This window comes from Pezoporus flaviventris, unplaced genomic scaffold, assembly GCF_033815535.1.
Source record: "Pezoporus flaviventris isolate CSIRO_AGI_PZ_B2104156 unplaced genomic scaffold, CSIRO_AGI_Pfla_v1 ptg000069l, whole genome shotgun sequence".
NCBI lineage: Eukaryota > Metazoa > Chordata > Aves > Psittaciformes > Psittacidae > Pezoporus > Pezoporus flaviventris.
Window position 1 is genome coordinate 1,877,513 of NW_026892617.1, and position 22,212 is coordinate 1,899,724.

At 44.9% G+C, this 22,212-nt stretch overlaps 1 protein-coding gene and 1 long non-coding RNA gene across 7 annotated transcripts in view; one reads left to right on the forward strand and one right to left on the reverse strand.

Moving 5' to 3' along the window:
* The window catches only part of KCND3 (potassium voltage-gated channel subfamily D member 3), a 121,421-nt gene that overhangs the window by 66,723 nt on the left and 32,486 nt on the right, over positions 1–22,212 (reverse strand). The window lies entirely within an intron of this gene.
* LOC133278796 (uncharacterized) overlaps positions 1–22,212 on the forward strand; it is a 57,663-nt gene that overhangs the window by 17,240 nt on the left and 18,211 nt on the right. For both annotated transcript variants that reach the window (XR_009746694.1, XR_009746693.1), the window contains exon 2: positions 6,356–6,481. This is a non-coding gene — a long non-coding RNA (uncharacterized LOC133278796). The remainder of the gene's footprint in view (positions 1–6,355; positions 6,482–22,212) is intronic.

A 22,212-nucleotide genomic window follows, 5' to 3' on the forward strand; every position in this document is an offset into this window, starting at 1 on the left:
GCAGGGAAAATGAAACATGTCGTTATTTACTTCCCTGTGGTGATCCCTGTACACTTGAGTCATGAGATTTGATTACATTTACATTAGAGTGTTAATAATGCATCAAATTATCCAGGCTCTTAAATCCGGATACACAGGGCATTATCAGCACAAATATTCTTCATCTGTACTTGGAACATTGCTCTTCATCTGTTTTAAACATTTTCATGGAATCCCAGCCTGGCTGGTGTTGGAAGGGACCTTAAAGCTCCTCCAGCTGCAACCCCTGCCACAGGCAGGGACCCCTTCCACTGGAGCAGCTTGCTCCAAGCCCCTGTGTCCAACCTGGCCTTGAACACTGCCAGGGATGGGGCAGCCACAGCTTCTCTGGGCACCCTGTGCCAGCGCCTCAGCACCCTCACAGGGGAGCGCTTCTGCCTCAGAGCTCAGCTCAGTCTCCCCTTGGGCAGCTTTCTTTCCTTGTCACTTTTTTACTGCTTTGGGCATACTCAGGAGACTTCATTGCCTCTGCTATCTACAGAGCGGGTAACTAGAAGTGGGACTTTTCCGTTACATTTCTGAATGAAGCTTGCATGTATGTAAGCGTGTGTGTGTTCATATACATCTGTATGTTTGTGTGTATGTATGCTACTTGGGCTAGCTTTAAACACCCACAACTTTAATTTTGCTAAGTCAAGAAGCTGCACGGAGCGGAACTGGGAGTTGAATTGTGTCAGTGGTTTTTGATCACAGTAAGCCCAGGGGCTCACAAAACGGGGATGCTGTAATTAGAAATCCTGTTTTGCCATTTTTTTTTTGGAGCAACTGCGAGATCATTCTGATAACCTCGGTTTGATTTGAATGAGGAAGATTAACATCCTGCTCCCGAGGAATAATTGTTCCAATATTTCACACTACGCTGAAGCTTATTGCTGAAATCCTCTGCTTGACACTGCTGAATAGGCTGCTATTTTATCATACGCTGACGTGCACAGGAAACGTCGAGTTCTGTCAGGGGTGAGAAGTAACAGTGGTTTTCATTTAAAATCAGTAAATAAATACCAGCAGACATCGCTCACCCTACCTCTGATGAGGGTTTCACTGTGCCTTTGGAGCACGGAGGAGAAAGACCTGGCAGCAAGTGCATCAGGAGCCGTTGTTACTTTCCCTATCACCCCTATCACTGTCATTGTGATTAAGACTTCTCTAGTCCTGGATAACGAATGTCCCAAATTCTACGGTAAAAGGAGCAAACTGTGTGAAAGTTAAGGAAGGTGCTGACAAAGTGGGTCATTAATACTGTGCTGAGGCCTTTGTGCAAAGGTGGTTGGGGATAAATTGCAGTCAGAAGCTTGTAATTTCCTGGGTTTTGTCATATTAATGTGGATCTTTAACCTCAGTGATTTTGTTTGGGAAGCTTTCATTGGGTTTAATTGCCTGCTTTTCTTTCATGAGCTTGATCTGATAATGGAAGTTTTAGAGGCAAATTGATTTTGTTGAAATAGAATCTTCCTCCCCCCCCCCCTCCCCCCCCCATCTTTTCACATTATATTGGGGAGTCAACTGAAGTCACAGCAAGCATGTTGGGAACTGACATATTCTATTCCACTCTTGTTGGGCACGGGGCAAAAACCTGTCAGGCTCCCCCACGCACTCTCCACGTCCATCCGTAACTGTCACGATGAACATAGCTAACGAAGAACCAGTATCCCCTAGGCTGTTCCATCTGGCTGCATACCCAGCTATCTCCCTAAACCTCATGCTGTGCATTTGCATGTGCCTTCTCTATGAAAGGCAGAACGGGAGCAATAATCTCACATGAACCGCAGGTGCCACTTTGAATATCAACACTCCACAAATGGATGTTGTTTGAAAGGTGGAACAGAGAAACCACATTGCGTGTTCAGAGTCAACCTAGGACACTGATCTATTTTGATACAATTACTGCCCACAGATGCATAAAGCCCAGACGTTTAGGTTGACAATGGATGCAAAACCTGTATCTGTATCCCTCAACAGAATTGGTTATAAATAGCTTTTCTTTCTCAGCCATGGTAATGCTTTTTCTTTTAATGTTGCCTTGATAAGGACACAATGAGTTTGTAATGAAAAAGTTACAGACGAAAGTAAATGAGGTTTCTTTCTTTTCCCTGCAATATACGTGCTTCCACATCAATGTATAACGTAAATGCAGTAATTTAACACCTGCTTTCTTTGAACCATTATTTTACTCTTCTCCTTCCATTTTAATGCTCTCTCTGGATAGTGATTCTTATTTCTGTATTGCTGCAAGCTCACAGCAAATGTCTGATGCTTCAGAGCATGCCTTGGATGCTTGAGCTTCTGGTTACCGCCCTTCCCAACCTCATCTCTCCCTGTCCACTCATGACTGCTTCTGCATAAGCTTTAACAGCATCTAATCATTGTAAATATTATGTTCATGCTATTTGCGTGGCTGCAATAGTACTTATCTCAAGACTGTTTTCTGCTGAGTAGGTATGTGTCCTGTTAGGTACGAGCTGCCCAGTTCTACAGCAGTGACTGCTGCAGGAAATGACTTTCCTAATACCTGGAGCGTGCCTCAAAAGTTGTCCTGACATAAGATGTCTTTCAGTTACAACGCTCAGCCTTTATTATAACAGTTAATTTTCTTAATTACAAAATGATAACCACAGTGCTTTTAATGGAATGGCACTCAGTCCCTATGCTTCAGGAGTTCAGACCTATGAATAAAGGCAAACCTTGTGGTTTTGTGTAAAGGAAGGGGGTGAGAACTGCTATGAGCTTGCGTCTGTGTTCTTCATGTAGTATATTAGGAAGCCAGGAATAGTCTTTCAGAAAATACCCCTTGTCAACTCTCATGGGGAAAAAAAGGAGTAAGGAAATCCCTGCTCCTTCCATTCCAACAACTGGAGATTTTTCTGTTCTGCTCTTTCCCAAGATGTTATGAATCCCACCTTCTGCTTTTTCAAATCAAATCCCATTTTTACCTCTAAGGAAAGCCATTTGAAACGCACTTAGCAACCATCAGAGTCTATTTTTAACTTCTATCAGGGTGTAATGTACAAAATGTAATAATCTCATGCTTGAAGCTTTTTTCCCTTCTTCCCAGAGATGTGAAATTGCTGCAGTTGAACAGGAGTGAGAGGAACTGGGTATGTTGGCTTTGCCTGGAACTTATTCTCTCTGTTTCTCTCTGTTTCTCTCTGTTTGTGTCTACATATCCCAAGTTGTTCATCTTCACCTTTTGCACCATGGTTATTTATGGCAAACTCAGCCACTGGGAATGTGCTGAACAAGGTAAATCAAGTGTACATTTTTAGATTCCTCTCTGATAGTAAGTCCTTTGGTCAAGGATATTTGTAGGATGGGGAATGAAAGAGTCTAGAAACAGAACGAATAACACCTCCATGGCTTCAAAGGGGGATAGAGGCACTGTTTGGTGAATGAAGAGTGACTTCAGCCTCTCCTTCTCTCATGGACCTGGAAAACGGGGCTGTTGATATTAACCTTATTCTAAAGATATACTTTCCATTTTCTACTGATGCACTGTGCTCCCTCAGACCCTGGGAATATGGAGGGAAGGCTGGAGGTTTGGTCTGCAGAAACTCTTGGGTGGTGTGTGGGAAGATGTGTCTTCTCTTAGTCTGCCTGTACTCTCTGAAGCAAAGTAGGAAGGATGAGTTACCACTGTAGAACTGGGTTGGGATGCTAGTGTTCCCAAATTACTGCTGCAGTATACTGCGTGAGCCCTTGGCTATGACATTAAAGTCATTAACCTCCATGGGATTTAGTTCATCACTTTCAGCTCATATTTCTATCTTTTTTCCCCAACTCTTTGACAAGGCTGTAATAAAGACAAAGTTTGTCTGTCACAGTGTTCATATGCTTCAGAGCCCTAGTCCAGGGGAAAGCTCCTGAGGCTGCTTAGGGGCTTAAGGCTCTTTTGAATAGCATCTAGCCTTCCTCTTTAGTAAGACAATACCAAAGGAATCTTTCAAGACTGAGTTGTTGTGATTTAATGCTATCATTTGGTAAGTCTGAAGGGTCTCATCCAGCTTGGTGCTATTTGTGGTGGCACACTTAAGCCATCCAACACAACCTGGCCACAGCTTTGGTCCACATGTACTGATGCATATGGAGGTATCAGTGTTTACCCAGTGAAGCCATCAGACTGAACTTCCAGTATTTCTGCAAACATGTCAGAAATACTAAAAGAGGGGAAGTCTACCAAGGACAAATTGTCTGTCCCTGGAGCCACAGGATGATGGTTCTAGGCTGTGTATCTTCTATCACTTGGCTCATTTCAGTTTTGAATGGTAGAAGTGATGGGGCTCCCGTTGCTCTGTTCTGGAGAGCAAGTGACCTCCTGTGCCAGATCAGAAATAGACTTTAAATAATTCATTGAATAAAGTCTAGGATTCTTGTAAATGTCTGTCTGATTCTCCTTGCTCTCTATTATTCCTGCTTTCCTACCAGCCCATAGAGCATACAGTCACATCCCTGTCATTACATTCCTTCCTTTCACTCACAGATCATCCCATGTCTTTGAGCATTAGTTGAATTTTTCCCTTTTCTCTTGAATGAGGCAATTATTTTACTTAATAATAAGACTTTGATTTCCCCATTTGAGTGTGCTTTGCTCTGATCTGAAAGAGGACATAGACATTAACTTCCTCTGCATGGAACTTGCTTTACATTGGGAGTCAGCATGTTAAAGCAAATTGCATGGTACTGTAAACATCCTAGAATCAAGCCCTGTTCTCATTTGTATCTGTGCAATCACGCTGGGTAAAATTCTGCCTGTAGAGCTTAAAGGCATGCACTTCTAATCCTATGCATTTTGTAAGACTAATAACCCGCTTGGAGGCTGGAGGGCACACAGCCTGCTTGGGCAGGAAAATGTAGGGTAGCAAAGCACGAGGCAGAGTTCTGAAACATAATTCTACATGGGAGAAAAACATAGGAAATTGGTTAATATTCCTTAATTCCAAGCACTCTTGCAACCATGTCCTCATTGCTGAAAGGGATGAATTTGTTTATGCCATTTAGCTTCAGGCCAGGCTGGAATATAAGGTACGTTTCCTTGCAAAGATACATTCCTGTTTTCTTTGATGGTCTGAATTAAATCAGAAGGAATGGTATTTCATCAGTGAGAAAAGGAAAAAGGAAGGACTAAACAGACATCCCATGAATGCGTGGCTGGCTCTATGCGACATGGGAGGCCCCATGTTTGGAGAGCATCAGGCTTATGTTCTCTTCCTGTGTCACATCGGTTTCAGCACCTGAGGCAGAATTCCTGAATGGTACAAAGTTGAAGTTACTTATTTCCATCCCAGTTCTATTGACTGCCTGTCTCACCAGTAGTGAAGTTAGGCCAGATTTATACCAGGCTAAGTGGGAATAAAACGTAGCTTCCTTGAAACATCCAGAAAACCTTGTGTGAACTCCGGCTTTCTCCACTGGATGAAATAGTTACTCTGGGATGCTGTGGTGAATTTGGAAGTCATTAGTTCACTTGCAAGCTATTTTACCTGTTCTAAGAGGTAAATCATAAAATCCCAGACTGGTTTGGGTTGAAGAGAGCTTAAAGCTCCTCCAGCTCCAACCCCTGCCACGGGCAGGGACCCCTTCCATAGAGCAGCTTGCTCCAAGCCCCTGTGTCCAACCTGGCCTTGAACACTGCCAGGGATGGGGCAGCCACAGCTTCTCTGGGCACCCTGTGCCAGGCCTCAGCACCCTCACAGGGAAGAGCTTCTGCCTAAGAGCTCATCTCAGTCTCCCCTCTGGCAGGGTAAAGCCATTCCCCTTGGCCTGTCCCTACAGGCCCTTTTAAGTTCCCTGTAAATGTAAATGCATTGATAAATAGGAAGTCCTGGTGGTGGTATCTGCCAGAAGGTTTCTTGTTTCTTGGCTGCAATAGACTTGGTTTTAATTTTGATGATTATTTTTAGTTTTGTGTAGTAAAACCTCATCAGTTTGTGTGGATTTCAACATTCCTGGTGCGTGTGTGTATACAGGAGAAAAAGAACCTGGAGTCGAACCCAGAGCCCTTTAAGTAACAAAACAAGAACAGCAACACAAGTAGAATTGCGTCGTAGTTCATTTCAGCCTCACTGAAATTTCCATTGTGCAAGCATTTAAATGTTGTAGTTACTGTGGCACATCTCATTTTACTTTATTCCCTGGTGGATGTTTCCCTGAGAATTTGCTGCAGATGCTGAACAATAAAGCCTGTTGCAAATTGCTTTCCAACTGCTAGGTAATTACAGCAGATTTTATGCTAAATGTAAAGAATGTACTGCTATTTTTTAATAAAGGGAACATCTTTTCTTATCTGATGCTTTAATACTGTCTCATTTGTCTTACTTTCCAGTTGAAGGATAACTTCCTGTTGCTCACACCCTGGCAGAGCTGCTGGCATCCCTGCTGTTCCGTATTCCTCCCCAGAATCTGCATTGTTCCAACAATCAGCTGGAAGTTCCGACCCTTTGTGTGCTTAGTAAATAACTTTAATATTTAACAGGACTGCATTGAGGCCACAGAGCATGTTTCTATCTGCACTTGTAACCAAATCACACAGAATATTTGGTTTCAGTTGGCTTCAAGGATTACCTCCGTGTTTTGTCCCATTTGTCAGTGTTTCCTAACATGACCAGTGGCATTATAATCTCTCATATACCAGGCAGGGTAAACATGAAGCTCCTCATCCCTTCTTAGAGGGAGGCTTCTCTCATTGCTTCTGTACACAAATGAACATCTTGTGCTGCAGGAAGAGTGTTGGTGACTCCTCCGCAGCGCGAAGTGGATGACCTGGGATGGTGGGATTCATTTTGTGGGGAAAGACCATCAGGAGACTGGGATATGGGCGAGCCTGTAGTTGAAATACTCAGAAATGCAATATCAAGAGGTTTCCTGTGCTGTACAGTGTGGCACAGGCACTGCAGCCATGGAGGGCTCTGTTAAATGTCTCCCTGTCCCATCTAGGGCAGAGGCAGAGCTCATTGACCCCAGTGTCTCAGAGAGAGCTGGGTCTGAGGAATACAGGAGCTGGGGAGGGTGCAGGGATGTGTTTGAAACCGAGGGGGAAGTTGGCTCCTGTGGAAAAGGAGCTCCTGTGTGTTGGTGCATGCAGGCTTGGGCTTGCTGGATTGATGTGAACAAGGGAATGTCAGCAAGCTCCAGGATTCACTGTTGGGCAGAACTCCTTCTCCAGGGCCTGCTAATCAAAACCTCCTTCCATTAGTAATGCTTTGTAATGCTCTTGTAGTAAGCACCTATGTTTTGTCACAGTAGAGACGCCAAAATGTCACCGAGCTTGGCACGAGGCGTGGGGTGGGATGCTGCTGCTGCTGCTGGTTCATGTGAGGTGGACAGCTGTATAACCTCCATCTCCTCATGCCACCCTCAAATTATTTTGAGGAGAATATTACAGAGAGCACAGCCCACAGGAGAGGGTGTGGAGTATTAATAGGTTGATGTACAAACCACTTGGAGGGCAGTGGAACACGATCGCTTGAGAAAACTCTTATTATCGAGCTGTGAAAAGCAGCTTTGCTGTCTGCTCTGGGCTGCTTAGTAAAGTCAGAGCTACGTACTCAACCCTGGGCTCTTGGAAAGCACCCGAGTGCCTGTTGGGCTGGAGGAAGGCTTGAGGCTGTTGGTCGCTGCCAGGGCAGGCAAGATGCTGATGAGGCCCTTATTGACATGGTGTGGTGGTGGTCTTGGCAGCCCTGGGGTAATGGTTGGACTTGATCTTAAAGGTCTTTTCCTGGTTGATTCTGATTCTGTTCTGTGCTGGGGAGGAGGAGGCAGCTCCTGCCCCAGGAGCACCAGGAGCCGCTGCAGGGTGGTGGAGTCTGCACCCAGCGCCCATCAGCATCTACGAGTGTTTCCACCCACCTTCACATGGCAATGGCAAGGGCTTGGGGCTGCAATCATCTGCGCTTGCAAATTTGTACCTGGGAGCTATTGTAAGCTGCAACTGAAATGTATTTTAAACATGTGTCAGTCATTAGAATCTAAAAATTGATCTGAGCCCACACAGCGAGCGAGTGCAGGAGTGAATCGGAGGAAGGCGGTGATTAAATCTGAGAGTGGAGTTGCTGCATTTTAGGCCGTTACAACCCCTGAGCTGATGGAAGAAACAAAATCAATCCCAACATCTAGGAACCTGCATTTCTAAACTGCATTCTAAACCTGTCTTAAAGATGCTTTCCGAGAGAAGGTGCAGCTGTGAAATACTTGACATTTCTGTGATGGAAGGAAATGGTCACGGAGAGGCTGCTGAGATGAGTGTGTAAAATGTTCGTGGTTCTCTTAGGGAAAAAAAAGTCAACACATTTAAACAAATTAGCCTAGAATAAAACGCCAGAATCTGGTGTTTAATGATGTGCGATTGCTTTGACATCTAGTGTGGTAATGGTGGAAAGCCATAAGAATATGAATAAGTAAAGGTAGTCAAGGATAAATGATTAGTGCGTTCGTGCATTTCTGTGTGCAGAAGTAGTAAAACCTGAAGCTGGAAATGGAGCTTTGATAAAAGTCTGTGTCTGCCATCAGTGCTGGTCACTGAGAGAAATCAGAGGAGCTGGAAAAGCTCTGGGCAAATCACTGGAGAAATCCATTTATTTATGAACTATTAATTATTAATTGATATTAATAATTGTAATTAATATTTATTATTAATCCAGTAACATAAAAAAGCAAAAGAAAGCTGCTCTCCAGGTATGGCCATCAGGAGTGTCCTGAGTGATGCTGTGAGTGGGTTGTGCTTTCCATGGGCCACCAGCACCACATCAAGGCCCTGCTGGACCTCTTTGGACCCACACAGATCTGGGATGTTTCCTGAGCTGCCCAGAACTTTCTGGTGGTGTTTTCAGTCAGATGCTGCAATGACTTTCCCAGTGGTTTCCTGACAAGAGGTGGGATGGAATATGGGATCTGTGGTTAGCTCTTCTTAGAAAGAGCTGTGTGCTGGTAAAACCTATGGTAGCAGCAGCCCTTGGTGCCAGAACCTGTCTGCAATAAAAGCTTGTGTGCCAGGACTGAGTTAAAACCACTCTCAGGTCTCTGTGTATATTGTAGTGAGTTTTAAACTGAATCTGTCATAGAATCACAGACTGGTTTGGGTTGGACGAGACCTTAAAACTCATCTAGCTCCAATCCCTGCCATGGGTAGGGACATCTTCCACTAGACCAGGTTGCTCAAAGCCCCATCCAGCCTGGTGTTCTTAATCTGTTTCCCATTAATACTTAACTGACTGATTGATGGGAATGCAGAAACAAAGAGGTGCAAACACCCCAGTGTGATTGATGCAGAGGTTTTCTGTTAATCTGCTATGAAGACAGAGGAGAAGCCCCACACTGCTCATTCAGGAGGTTGTCCTTGGCTGTCCCACAGCAGACCAGACCTCTCAGAGCTTGGGCATGCCAAGGCCCATCAGCATCCACCAGTGTGACAAGCAGGTCTGGTAGGCAGCCAGGGGTCTGATCTGCCCCCCTGCCCAGGGCTGGCAAAGGTGGCAGATGAATCATAGAATATCAGGTTGGAAAGCACCTCAAGGATCAAGATGAGATTGAATAAAACAAGAAGAGATGAGATAGGATGAGACAAGGGAGAACACTCCTGCTCTCCCACCAGGTGACATTATGCTCAAAGGCAATACCCACGTGGCTCAGGAAGAAAGAGAAACCCCGTCCAGATTCTTTCTGACTTCCAGTAACGCTGCTGAGTAGTTGAAATGTGCAATTTAACATATGGCTAATAAACTACTAATTAAAACAAATAGGAAACAGTCAACTAATCAAATCTCCTTGTTGCCATATGGCAAAAATCCCTGGCAGCCTCTGAGAGAGGAGTCACCCAGCCCAGGGTATCAGCAGGGCCCCAGTGACTCAGCGGGGATTAGGGTGAAGCAGGGAATTGGGGATGATTACTCATCTAGTTGTCAAACACAAAAATCTCCTTTTCTCTATTACTTGCTTTGCTGGGAGGTTTTTACCACCTCCTGTTGTGTTCCCTGCAGGATGGGTTTGGGACATGCCCAGCACCCTGCTCCCAGCACCCCTCAATAGCAGGGAGAAGGGTGAGGGAAGCCGATGAAGCGTTTGGTGCGCTGTTGATGTGGCAGCTGAGATGTTCTCCTCGATGGCAACATCTTTTAAGGAGCATTCACCTGCATCCAGGCTACTGAGAGGAGTGTTTGAGATCAGTCTTGTTAATTCTTGTGCACAGTCAGTTGGGAAGTCAGTTGGCATACTCGGAGTCCTGGGAAGCAGAACTATGCCCCTGTGGCTGATGGGGCCAGGCACCCCATGGGAACCATAGGCTTATAGATGAGAGGAAGATGACTGGGGAAGAGCTTGACAGCAATTCACAAGCTAGGATTTGTTTGCTCGATGCTTTAGATGAGAAACCCTGCGTGCTAATGCACGTGGCAGGAAAGCAGCCATGTTGAGGATCATTTATAAGCAGGAAAAAGGCTTGCTTTGAATGATTCAGCAAGAATGAGCTCTGCTCCACGCACGTCTCAATACCTTGTATGAAGGAGGAAGACATCAGCTCTAGAGCTGAGAGGGTATTTCAGTCTCTTCAACCCATTACATCTTTGGCATTTCTACCTAGCTTGGTGACAGGTTCGGTTATTGTGGTGACATAGTGATACAGCTTTCTGGTATAAAGAACAGTATATATTGACCCTGTGTAGTGTTTTACATACATAGGTGAGGATGATTAGACTGTCCTATAGGGAGGGAAGGTGCTTAATTAAGCTCCAGCTTAGTCAGTGATACAAATTAAGAACAAAACAGGATGTTTGCCCTGTCTCTTTTATTAACTTAGTTCATCTGTGTAACGGCAGCAGTGGATGACTCACAACCTTTACTGAGGCACAAAGATAGGAAGGTCACGTAGGCTCCAGAGCAGAGGAGCACCCTGAGACCCCCTTCCCCAGCCAAACCCCTCCTGTAGCACTGACTCTGGATCGTGTTATGCAGGTTTGTACCCCAATACTTTGATTGGAAAGTATTTGCAACAGATGAGGTTTAACCTGGCATGATTTATAGACAATACAGATAGCAAATCCTCCTAGGAGTCCTGAAAGCTGTGAGTCCCTTTCTAGATTAATGTTTTACTGTAGAAGATGTCTTTTATCCTCTCTTTTGAATAGTACTTTCTAGTTCTTAAACGGAATCATCATTTATAAAGAAGCTATAACTGGATTTTTTCACACCTTTTACCCTTGTTTTGGTTCAGATTTAAGTCATGTCGTAGGGGATTTGAATGTAATATAAAACTCGGTGTTAACTGATCATAGCCATGAGATGCAGCAAAGGTCGTTTTCTATGGGAATGTGAGGTCAAAGGTGCACAAAACATGGATGGTGGGAAAGATTTCCACAGTGAGAACTCATTACGGAGTTTTATTCGGCTTCTCTTTGTGGATGGCCAGTAGGAGATGAAGCTTGATATTGCTCATGATGAGAGAGAATTACAGCAAAATGAGGGAGATGCTGGGCTGAGTCCATCAGGAGCCTCAGAGTCCCAGGCATCATCCAGCAAAGCACTTAAGCACCTGCTTTACTGTAAGCACTCTTTAAATCAATACTGATTTGCTTTGCTGAATCAGGAACAGAGTTCAGTGCAGCTTGGGAGTCAGCCTGTAGGCCCCTATTGTCCAGCTGCACCGTGGGTCCCTTCTACTTTTAAATCCTCTTCTTTTGAACTGTGAGACTTTTGGAGCAGAGAATATCTCTTAGGAACTACCAGCAGCATCCCTAGCAGCCTGGTACTAGAGCAAAAGAATGAAACAAGTCACCTAACAAACAATGACAGTAAAAGGAGGTGACTGAACTAGATAGAAAACACTATTGTTTTTCAAAACTAAGCAAATTAGTCCCAAGCCCACTCTAGTTATAGCATATCTGCAAGAACATGGGTGGTTTGCTGCTGAACAGCCAGTACCAGGCTGATCACAATGTTCTCTTCTTGCCTTAAAAGCTGCTACTGCATCCCTGACCTTCCATGGCTCATCCTGTGTTTATTTATTAGTGCATTCTGCCTTGCTTCTTGCACTGGGCATTTGGGTGCCCAGAGGCTGGCAAGACTTCTGAAATGAATAACTTTCTCTTATATGCAGCTAGGAATAACGGTGCTGGTCCATGAGTGATGGGGTACATAGGGACATCCTCCACTTGAATCTGTTGCATTGGCTTCATGAAAACTGTGCAATCATATGTAAAGAGAGATATATAGATAAATATCTGACACAATGAATGCAAAACAGTGGAAGGGTGATCTAGTCATACTAAAGAACTCTTATCCATCAGGAATGGATATTCTATGCCTGGACCTTGAGCTTTCATTGGCATCCAAAACTTAGCTGCTAGCTCTTCCTCCCAAGCTGGCATAGTAGCCAAATGCTTAGTCCTATGTCATATGCTCTCTTTTAGGTTTCACTGTTGAACAGAAATCAGGTCCCTGGTGCTTGCTTTCTAAGTGGGCCAGACAAACATGGAGATGCTCGGATGCTGTTGCAGACAGGGCTGCCCTCCCAGATTTGCTGCAGGAGATTTGATTTTCCCCCAAGGCTGTGTCTGAGCTCTTGGACGGATGAGACAGGTTTGTTTTTCACGTAGAGCAGGATTAGCACCAGGCACGTTACCTGGGGCAGCATGACATACAGTACTGAGTATCTCGTTGGAGATGGATATTTCCATTTCTCATCATTTACAACAGACCCCACTGCTGAAACACGATGTGCTGCCCCTTCCCTCTGAAGAGAGAAGCGTGTCCTGCTGCTGACAGTGTGCTCTGCAGACAGGTATTGTGCAGACTTGCCTCCATTTAAGCACTGAGTTCAGAGTAGTCACCCAGCAGGAGATGCATCTCTTTTTGCAGCAGCTCCCAGGTCTGCTCACAAGCTGCAGGGGCCTCGTGAATCCTCAGCATCCCTGTCCCTGCACTCTGCATCCTGACCAGGGGGTGAATCGCAAGCATTTGTGCTCTCAGAGCTGCCTTCCCTCCTCATCCCCTCTGTGTCAGGCCCACGCCACCACCTCCTGTGACTTGAGGCATCGAGTGGACCTCTTGCCACTTCCACCACTCTCTAGCCTGGAGCTATTGATGTCCCCAGGGAGCATCCAGTGTCTGAAAGGAAAGCAGCATGACTCAGGCTGATCAGGAGCTGAACAATGTGCACAGGTATGGTGTTTGCCACAGATATGTGTTAGAAACAACATAATCCCTAGTGAGTTAGCACAGGATGCCCTGCTCAAAGCTGTACATAACCATGTACGTGCCTCTGCACCCTCCCTAGACCTCTGCCCAATTTCATAGAACCCCAGACTAGTTTGGGTTGGAAGGGACCTTAAAGATCATCTAACTCCAACCCCCTGCCATGGGCAGGGACAGCATTTCAGGTCACACCTTTAGTTTTGTTGGTCTGTTTTTTCCTACCCTACTTTTTAAGGGATCCTGCACACATGATGTTCTCATCGAGGTCCAGAGTGCTCCTGATCAGCCTCCTGAGATTAACTGCAGACCAAGGAGGATTCAGGCACTTTATTTCAATTACAGAGGCCATTACAGAGTCCTCAGCTTGGGTCTGCACACTCAATTAGTCCTGCCCCAAAGTGCTGACACTTAGGTCTGCCTGGAAATTGCCCCTAGCATGTCTGTGATGCTCCATGTGATTTAGCTCCCTGGATTTGTAGCTAAGACTCTGGAAGATTTGCAGCCAGCACTGAAACCACTTGGCTCGTTGTTCTCTTTTTCTAAAGCAAGTTACTTTAGGAAGAGCCTGGGTGTGTGTACGGGGGCTCTGCCAACGCATTCATTTTGCATTTCAACCGTGTAAAAAAAGAGAGCTGGGAGTGAAAAAACGCCGGTGGATGTGCAAACATGTGGCCACAGGACGCCAGACTCATCTCGTGTTCTTTTGCAAGTATCACTGCGCTCTGAGGCTTGAAGGGAAGATTTGAAGAATGGCAATGAGGTCATTTCTTCAGATATTCACAGACTGCTCTTCAATGTTTGATGAGCAGCATGGGGCTCTTGATGGAAAATGACTATGGAGTTTTGCAGGGGTTTTACTTCGCTTTAGTTTTTATTTATTCCGGACTCCTAAGGTGTTTGGAGAGCTGCTGCTGGCTGTCTCAAAGCTTGTCTCCATGAAAGCAAGACTGTGTGATAGAAGTCTGTCCTCACCTTACTCTTCCTGGCAGTGCGTGGTGTGCTGCGAGTGATGGCAGCCAGTGTGCTCAGTATGGCTGCAAGTGCTCAGCAGAAGTGATCAGATGCCTTTAGTATCTCCAGTGGAGAGTTTGTCTGATGCCTGGTCCATGATTCAGTAGAAACGCCTTTGCATAGAATATTTATGAAATACAAATAATATTTATGAGAAAGACGTGGAGCTGTTGGAGCAAGGCCAGAGGAGGCCATGGAGATGCTGCGAGGGCTGGAGCAGCTCTGCTCTGGAGCCAGGCTGAGAGAGCTGGGCTGGGGCAGCCTGGAGAAGAGAAGGCTCCTGAAGGGGAGACCTGAGAGCAGCTCCAGTGCCTGAAGGGGCTGCAGGAAAGCTGGAGAGGGGCTTGGGACAAGGGATGTAGGGACAGGCCAAGGGGAATGGCTTTAACCTGCCCGAGGGGAGACTGAGATGAGCTCTGAGGCAGAAGCTCTTCCCGGTGAGGGTGCTGAGGCCTTGGCACAGATTTATGTGCAGTACAGCTGTGGGAAACTGCTGCCCGTTATTTGAAGTTCTCCAGGTTTCTTTCATTCTACCTGTGTTTTATTCCAGTTGGCAAACATCAGTTTCACACAAAGTGGTGTTCATTCGGGGTCTTAACCTGATCCCTGCTGGGTTCCAAATTGACAGAGCTTTACCTGACTATTAGTAAGGTACATAACACAGCAGCTAAATATAGAACCAACAAAGGCTCTCCCTGAGGTAGTACCAGCATGGGGATAAAATCAATGTCATTTCTTATGCAGTTCCTTGACAGGCATTTGCTAGAAGAGTCTTATCAGTGCCTTTCAGTGATTCTCAGGTATTTCTTGATTCCCTTTAGAAAGCACAGAGCCATTGGTGCCTAATGCAGGGAACAACTAAACCCTTGCTCCAACCCTTCCCTGGAAAAGAGCCTTCTCCCTCCCTGCAGGGTTTTAATGTGTTCTCCCATATGAGATCATGGTATTGAGGTTTGCAATGGTACAGCTTGGGTTGGTATTTTTACTTAAATGATATTGTTTCCTTGTGTACTTTTGAGTAAAGGTATTTGCTTCTATCTGGGAAGGCGCAGCATCCTTTTGGCATTTCAGAAGAGGTGGGCAGGATGAATTATTCATTTTAAAAGTGTGTGACATTATGATGGAGCTTCAGCAAAGTACATTTAAACATTACAAAATAGGATGAATCAGTTTAAACTCATCAGAGCTTATCATATATCAGATAAAATGACTGATATAAAGGCTAAAAAGGAAAAAGAAAGCTCTTCTCAAACCATTTCTAAATCGGACTCCAAAACCACACCAAATATGAAAGAGGGTTTGTTTTCAGATCTTTTAATGCCCAGAGGTTTAGGGAAAATGGATGAAAATACAGGGCTAAACCCCTCTTTGCTAAGAGGCGATACAACTATTGGAATGTGCTGGTGAACATCCCTGATGTAGCCAAGGGGAAGGTGGGGACAGACCATTGGGACTGCTGGGTCCCTGTGGACCTAAGGCGCAAGGCTCCTCAGGAGAATTCACGTACGGGAGAAAAGGCTCTGGTCAAAGCCTAAAGAATAAGGTAGTAAAAGGAGGAATCTCATGGAGGTGCTTTATGAGACTCCTTGGATTTGTGTCTACTCAGTCTGCTTTATTCTCAAGTGCTGGGGTTTTCTCTGCAAACACAAATATGAGTGGTTTTCTCTGTCTTTCTGTAAGGTCTTTTTCTACATGTGTCAAATAAGCTGGATCCCGCCACCTGCAATGGATGTCTGACAGGATAAAGCATTGGGAATAGGATGTTTAGACTCAGAAGTTATTACAGCCCTCCTTGTTTTTATGAAAATTCTGTCTTAAAAAGTTAAATTCTGGGGGAAAATCCTCTCTAAAGAGTCCTTTAAGCAGAATCTCTGCTTATCCTTATGCTTTAAATATGATGGATGCTGTAGCAAGTGCTGAAATGTGCTGTTGGTTTCCCACACAACTAATGGGGCTGTTCTGCATTACCAAAATCCTTGGCAGACTCTTTTTAATGCTCCATGGTGATAAGATGTAAAACCAAGGGTCAGACTCCTTGTGTTCCTTAGGATGAGAGGGAATATAAACCCAGCAGTTGCTCCAGAATCTGTCCAGTTCAGCATCTTGTCTTTCACAGAGACAAACGCCAATGGCTTCTGAGACCCTGAGCATGCAGTGAGGGGCAAACCTATGAAGACAGGTGAAGAACACTGGGGCTGTTCAGCCTGGATAAGAGAAGCTGTGTGGAGACCTCAGAGCAGCTTCCAGTGTCTGAAAGGGGCTACAAGGATGCTGGGGAAGGACTCTTCATCAGGGACCGGAGTGATAGGACAAGAGGTGATGGGTTTAAACTTAAACAGGGGAGATTTAGGCTCGATACAAGCAAGTTTTTCCCTGTGAGGGTGCTGAGGTGCTGGCACAGGGTGCCCAGAGAAGCTGTGGCTGCCCCATCCCTGGCAGTGTTCAAGGCCAGGTTGGACACAGGGACTTGGAGCAAGCTGCTCTAGTGGAAGGGGTCCCTGCCCGTGGCAGGGGTTGGAGCTGGAGGAGCTTTAAGGACCCTTCCAACCCAATCCAAGCCCTTCTATGATTCTGTGAGTACATGCTCACTGAAAAGGATTACTTTTTCACAGTTCACATTGTATCATTTCGACGTCAAATTCCTGATTTTGATAGAGATGTTTGTTCTTTCTGAAAAGGCAGCTGGACTCTTGCCCCCTGTGGTGTGTTGTGGCACTTAGTCCCCGAGGTTAAGGATGTGAAGATGTACCCACTGATCTGTTTGTTGACTTGTCCCTTTAGCTGGAAACCTTTCAGCCCCCACCCCTCTCGTGTCTTTAAGACCAGTGAGAATTAAGTGTGCCTCATCTCTTGCTCTTCACCATTCATTGCAGCTGCACTTTTGAGGAATACAGAAATGCTGCAAGCCAATCAGATGGAGACTTCTGTAATTGCATTCTGCCAAGCTAAATTTCCTTGCAATTTCAATTGGATGCAGTGTTATTCATTAGGTGAGGTCCTAATCTACTGTACCGTGTTGCTGTGCAACAACTGCTACAATTAATCCCCTGGGTCAAGAAACTGATATAGTCCTCCTGTATGTTTGTAATTTGTAAAGTGGTAATGGTTCTTTTTCAAGGAATATTACTTAATAACAGTGATACTAATGGACCCTGCATTTACTACAATTAAACACTTGGAGGAGTGGATTGTAAACTCTGCATTCAGCTATTGAAGTATGGCAATTTTGGAGAGACTTTGTACTTCAGGACATGAATAGAAAAGTAGGGTAATATGATTCCTAGGCAATTATGCATTGTGTCCACATACTGCAGCTGCTAAAAGCATGGATCATAATGAATGTAACCGCACTGATTATCAAAGGATGTTTGTGTAATGATTGATTTGTCACTTGTAAAGCCATGCAGGACATCAGAGCACAAATTACACCCATTTACTGTAACGGTATATGCTTTCAAGTGAAGCCATTCCTTAGAGGGGAATCTTGGGCTCTGCTGCTCATTCCTGGCTCTCTAAGTCCCTCAGAATCATTTCTGTATGATAAAACAGAATTACTGCTAAGAGTAGGCTTGAATGAAGCAATAATGCTGCCAGAGATGCTTCACATCTTACAAGAAAACAAAAATCTGCCTTCTCATCAGAGAGAAACAGCAAATTGCATTCAGCTTGTAACGAGCCCTCCAGAAGGGTTCAGAGTCCCCAGGCAGCTTTCCACCATCACCTTCCATTATTGCCTTTCCTATTTTTAGTTGTATTTCCAGGTTCTTCCCAAGCCAGTTCTTTTCAGCCATTCACCATTTCTCCCATGTCAGAGGGAAGGACCACTTTACGTGGTGTTGCCATGGAAACACCTGCTGGATACGGGATGGAGATGGGAGAGGAGCAGGGCAAGAAACAAACAGAATCAGTTGGGAGACCGAAGAGCAAAGGCACAGAAGCCCTGTTGGGTTTGTCCCCTTTGCAGGGCAGCTTGCAGCACTGAACCTGAACCCAGTGCTTTCTGGATTTATTTGCACAGTTCAGAACTTGGGGTCAGAACAGGGAACTCTGCACAATGCAGTAAGGGGAAAAGGACAGATGCCATCCCTGGTAATTCCATGTGCTCCGTCCAAAGCCAGGATCAGATTTTTCCATGGGAATCCACTCCCATCCTGCTGGGCCCCTTGTCCCTTTCCCCAGCCTCCTGTGCTCTCTGCAGCCCATGCACAGCTCCCTCCTCACAGGCTGTTTTGACAGTATGTGATGCCTAAGAGAGCTGACAAGGCCAGGTCCAGCAATGTGCAGAGGTTTCCTGGGGTCATGCTCTGTTCCCAGACCTGTTAAAAGGTATTTTTATGTGGGGGAGGAAATGGGGAGAGAATTGACAGGAGCTATTGCGGTGAGTGCACAGGCATCATTTTAATTTAGAGTATGCCTATTTTATGTTACTGGCTCCAAAACTGATGCTGAGTTCCTCCATCTGACAGCCTGATCCAGGGCTTACTCCAGTCAACGGGAGTGTTTCTGTTTCCCTTGGCGATCTTTGGCTCAAGCATTACCATAAAAGCTTTTGGATCAGAGCAGAAAGTCAGACAGGTATAAAGAGCATCTGTTGTGTTGAGTCATTTGAGTTTGTGCCATGCTTTAGACCACTTGTGGATAAGCTCTTAGCTTTCTGCTGTGTATGTACCAGTTTAAGCTAAGCTTAATGTCTGTCTCTCTAATTTTAAGCAGAGGCAGAAATATTACCTACATTTACGCTTCTCCAGCATCGTGGGCTTCACAGAGGAGGTAGGAGTATAAGTGCTGAGAGCAGGGCAGAGTGCTTAAGGAGGGCTCTGAGATGATGATGAACTTGCCCTTCAATGCTTCTGCAGCCTTTGCAGGACGCTGAGATGTCAGTAAAGAGATCAAAAGCGACTGGATCATTGTTAGGGGTGAGTCCGTGGCTGGGTGGGTGGCTGGTGACAGGGATGACTTCAAATGACTCGAAGTCTTAGATGTGTCAAGACCCATTTTCCTAACTCATGTCTGTGGATTCAGAGTTTTCTCTTTTCATGTCATACACAGAATTTAAACTTGCACTTCCCAGATAGATGTACTGACCTGCTGGTACATAACGGCCAGAGTAGGATGAAGACGTGCCATGTCCCTGTGGACAGGCAGCACTAACTTGCAGAGCCAAAGCAGCCTTTTCCTTCTGCGTTTGGCTGTCTGGTTGTGTTACCCAAAGCTAACAAGATCTGGGTAGCCCTAAAACACAGTTGTCCTTGTTACAAGTAATCTGCTAAGCGCACAGAGAAGCGTTACAAGAAGTTGAGCACTGAGTCTATGTTTCATGACTTTTCCCTGTGTTTTTGGTCATCTGTTATCCTGCTTTGATCCCTTCTGGGGTTACATTTTCCTCATCACTAGGTTTGCCTCCCTGCTGGGAACCTGAAATTGTGTGTTCAGCTATAGGGTTCAATTTGCCTTTTATGCCTCCTGCAAATCTTATTAAGTCCTGTTGTATTAAATGGGAGAAGCATGCAGTTAAGTCTGTGGTTTTCAAAATGCATTAGACTTCTTTTCAAGTATGCAAAGTGTAAATGGATTTTGTGCTTTGGGAATGTAGCAGAGTGTTTACTATTTTGGTTAGATAAAAGGATGCTGAGATGGCCTTTAACATTGATTTCATGTTACGTTTTTTCTCAGCTTTAATATAGCATTAGAGGTTCTTTTAGCATTTTGATTTACAGAATAAATCAGAAAATGAGTTTTATTTTATTTATCAGTAATGTGCTTTTCTTTCTGTTCTTCCTCAGTGTGGTTAGCCCTGAAAACAGTAGCCTGGGTAATCTCATTAGGCCAGCCTTTCTTCTTGCAGGATGGTTTGAAACACTGAGAAGCAAACTTCATGCACTGTTTTCCTTGTGAATCCAACTCAAACTGAGCAGCTTAGTGAGCCATGAAAAGTATACATTAAACCTAAGCCTTTTTGAACCTGAAAAGAACCCTTTCTGAGTAATGTAAATGAAGTACCAGGAGGCTCTGAGCTCTCTCTGGCTTGGACACATCATTCTGGTATGCACCCTGGCAGCTCACTTCATCTTCCCGTGCTCAGGATCCTCAGCTGTAAGAACAGAGGCTGGTGGCATTTGTTCAGCTACCAGAGGCAGTTAGAAGGTAATGTTTGCTATAAGAGCTCCTGAGTAACCTACATTTACAGATGAGTTGCCATCAAAGTGCTGTGCTTCACCACAGGATTTGTCCAGGGAGGTGGACAGACACAGTGGCATTGGCAGCATAGAATCATAGAATAGAGTAGTTAGGGTTGGAAAGGACCTTAATATCTGCAGATTATTGATCTTTCGAGGTGATTGTAGAGCCTTGGGGTTGCTCTTGGAGGAAAGAGGGGCCACAGGAACAGGCCTGGAGGTTTGATTGTCTCAAGCACCGTCATTACTGAACTCTAAATTCAGTTCCAGTTGTGATGACTTTGAGAGTGATGCCAAGCCCTATATTACTTGACCTACTTCAAAACCGTATGGAGAAATGTATCCACCAAATTGACTTTCCTTTTGTCATTTCACATCTCAGATGCCACTGTAGGAAACTTGGCAGTTCTTCAACAGGGAGATAGGGGTAGACTTGGTAGTTCACAGCTAACTGAATGTGTAATCTGTTGATGAACAAAAGGACATGTTGTGCTTGAGAGACGGTGAATCTCCTGTTTGTTCTAGCTCTCTGTGCGCTGATCTGGTGTAAAAGGTCCTTGATAATCTATTGGGTTTATGCTGGTATGAATCTGTAGCATAAGGATGGCACAAAGCTGGCATGTGTGTTGGTCTGATGGTTTCTAGCAAATGTGTGACTATAAAAAGGAGGGGCAGGAAATGGGGATTTCAGCAGGAAACAAATCAAAACACTCAGTGTCTAACCAGGAGAGGGTGGAATGTTTGGGCCGCTTCCTATGTAGCTGGGAATGCTCCAGACCTCTTGTTCACCAACACTGCGGGCAGACCTGCAATGAATTCCTTGCGGGGCAGAGATCACTGTGCAGGTTTGGTGCTGGCATGCTGGGATGTACCAGGAACAGCCTGGCTGCAACAGCACTGAGCTGTGCTGTGTCCTGCAGTGCCTTCCTGGCAAAAGGTTCCTAAGCTAGGATGATTAAAGCTGAACGTCCCGGCACCCTGCCTCCCTTCCCTTCACTGAGCTGATGGCTGGAAGGTAGTATTAAAATCGTGTTGCGTTCACTTTAAGGCTCCTTCTACCCCTCTACAAAGCCAGAAGAGCATAAAGGCACATCAGTAAAAGGGAGCCTTGCCCTCTCCCTGAATAGGTTTCTGAAAGAGGAATCTCAGCCTTTGCTAGAGCCTTGTTGGCCGATCTCTCTGTGTCCCCATTTAGATTTCCATGGCTGGTGAGGGTTTTTACTGAGGTTGGTTTGCTTCCAAGTAGGATGAATTCAGGACAGAGTGGGCAGTCCCTGTCCTTAAAAGTCAGCCTCTGCTTGTACACCAGGAAAGGGAAGTAAGCAACATTTCCTCTTGTGGAATTTCATATTTGGAAAAACATGGATGTGCCTTCTGTTTGAATTCAGTTTATAATTATAGATAGGAAAAAAGTTACCAAGGCCTTATTTATCCAGAGAAGGATAATATACTTGTTATCAAATATATAATATTGGATATCAGACACAATATATATTAATATCCATATTATCCAAAGAAGCTTCAGAATGACACATTTTGTGCTCAGTCGATAAGGAAGGGTATCTTTTGACTTCAGAGAGAAGAAAAACATGAGAATAGGATGCTATCTGCAGAGAAAGCAAATTTCCTGAAGTTTTATCATTATTTCCATAATATTGATGCACTAGTGTTGTTTTGTCACAGCAAAGGATGTATTGACCAAGTGCTTGCAGCGTATTCTCCTTGGCCAAATCTCAAATCCTTTTCTCTTGTGGCTGAAGTACAAGTTACTGGCTCAGCAGCCAAGTCCAATCAGAGGGAAAAACGTTAA